The sequence below is a fragment of the Cynara cardunculus genome, assembly GCF_001531365.2.
Source record: "Cynara cardunculus var. scolymus isolate 2C chromosome LG 9, CcrdV1, whole genome shotgun sequence".
Taxonomy (NCBI): domain Eukaryota; kingdom Viridiplantae; phylum Streptophyta; class Magnoliopsida; order Asterales; family Asteraceae; genus Cynara; species Cynara cardunculus.
This window is the reverse complement of record NC_037536.1, coordinates 6,074,704-6,077,437: the sequence shown is the minus strand read 5'-3', so window position 1 is coordinate 6,077,437 and position 2,734 is coordinate 6,074,704.

Genomic DNA, 2,734 nt, shown 5'->3' with positions numbered 1-2,734 from the left:
ACACTTAGAAAATATTTCAACGCAGGACCAGAGCCCCTCTGGTTTCTCTTCCAGAGCTTCTGGTCTTTCACGACCAGAGCCTCTGGTTCCAACCATACTTGGAAAATAATTCAAGGGCCAGAGCCCCTCTGGTCTCTCTTCCAGAGCTTCTGGTCTCACGACCAGAGCCTCTGTGGTATTGACCAGAGCTTCTGTCTAACACAACTTGATACAGAGCTCTCATGCAGAGCCTCTGTCTAACATAACTTGACACAGAGCTCTCACGCAGAGCCTCTATCTAACATAACTTGATACATAGCTCTTTTGTAGAGTTTCACTATAACATAACTTGATACGAAGCTCTCATGCAGAGCTTCTGGCTAGCGTGACACAAAGCTCTCATGCAGAGCTTCTGTCTAACATACTTGATACAGAGCTCTTATGCAGAGCTTCTGTGTAGCATTCTCTAAGGTGGCTTCTAAGCAGGATGCGATACAACGTGTTTAACAAAAGAAATCCAATTCTTGAAATCGAACCCTAAAAGACATTCTAGGGTTCTATACAGGGCAAAAGTCACAGCTAAACATCGTTTAAATCATAAAGTTGGTTGAGTGTTTACCTCTAAACGACGGGAAACAGGGGTTTTTTTGCTGGTTTGAACTCCGGCTTCTCTCTTTCAAGCTCAACGATTCCCTTCTTCTCCCAAAAGAATAACTACCTTAACCTGGCGCCCTGAATTTATACTCACACGATTTGGCCTATTAGTTGATCAAATCGGCATAATCCCGAGTCTTGGGCTGGGAACTGCTCTCTTCCACAGCCTGCAACCATGCAGGTCACAGTTTCCTCTTATGGACCAGGCACCGCCTGATCCTCTGCTGCTTCTCTCGATCGTTGACAGCAGGCCTCCCTGTTGCAGGTCTGTTGCCTATTTACAAAACAGGTCCTTCTGGTTTGGACCTGCTTATACACGACCCAGTCCCTTAACTTCCGCGAATTGACAACTTTCACCCATGTCTTGACTTCTTCCTTCACTTTAGGTCCGACTTTTAAACTTATTTCAACCTTCTATTTTTGTTTAATATATATATATACATATATATTCTTAAAATAAAATACTAATAAAGATAAATTATTTATTCCACAATTTTTTTTTGGGTTTTACAGATGATACGGTTGAATATAAACGCTTTATCTCTATTCCCTATCGTCCGAAAAGGAATGAGCTTCAAAGATAAATGCAAAAGTCCTTTGTGAAAATAAAAATAAAGTGTAGTTGACTAGCCGTATTCTCCGTTGGTGTTAGGTCTTAGTCACTTTTCCTATATATCTCCCTACCGTACCCAAACCTTGTTTTTCGTTAACCTTTTAAGACCTTTTGATTTATAAGCATGTATTTTATCCAAGTAGTAGAGAGTGAGAGGTTTTTCAAGCTTATGGTAGATACATGTTAGTGTAGTAACGATTTGAGCGATACACTTAACCCAAGGAGTGAATCGAGTGTTGCTTTGTTAATCCCATTCGTGAGAGTTCTCGAGATTAGCTTGTGTCTACTTNAGACGAAGGAAATCATCTTCCAACTTTCGAACTGCAGCTTCAGGACAATACTGCATCTTAAACTTTACCACAAATTCTTTCCAAACCATAGTTTTCAGAATATTCGGGTCTGAACTAGACAAGACTTCCCACCAATATAAAGCACTTGATCTCAAACGAGATACAGCAAACATTACTTTGTCTTTTTCTTCACTTTTACTGATTTGCAGACTCAGCTCTATCTCCTTAAGCCAACACATAGCTTTAACAGGATCACGTTCACCAGAAAACTTAGGAGGTTTACAAGCAAGAAACATCTTGATATCTCCTCCTTTTTGTACCAAGGACGCAGTAATAGGTACAGATGTACCAGTTACCGGTGTACTAGCTCCAGCTTCCTCCTGATCAGAATTTCTTACCACATTTGGACTAGTTTGGTTTGTACGCTTTAACAAATTTACCAAACTCTCCTGGAATTTTCCCAGCTCTGCTGCCAACATATCTTGAGTAATATACTCGGGGTCAGAATTATGTCCACCCCTAGCTCTTCCTCGACCACGGCCAGACATTGCACTTTCTTGGGCCGACAATTCATGTTCCTGTCTAGTACCTCTACCTCTTCCTCGTCCYCTGCTACGACTTCGTGTTTCTATCACATTTTCTGGATCCTCTCCTTGTATAACATTTCTTCTTCCTCGACCTCTTCCATAACCAGTTGAGGTCCTTTCCGATTGATTGGGATTATCTGCCATTTCTCAGTATGTAACCTTTTCTGTCACATTTAAACACACATGATTATTCTCATAATCACCACATAATAACACATTTATCCTCATATTTACTCATAACTCAGATTATATCAGTCATATATAATCTATCTTTCTCATAATAGTTTCAGCTATAACATATTCTTATGTTCATAGACCCAGTGAAACCTATTATCATAACTTCCCATACCTCTAGTTTAAGTCTAAGTATTTCGCAAATACCTAGATCCCTTAAACTAAGGCTCTGATACCAACTATAACAACCCTCATATTTCCAATTACATATAATTCACATTATCATACTCATAATACTAAAATAGTATTATTACAAAACATAGACTATCAAAATGTATTTTTAATACATAAACAAACAAGCTAATAACATCATTCAGACTTTTCCCTTCCCTTTATCCTTCAACATACGCTGACCTGCAAAACAGGTTAGTCCAACA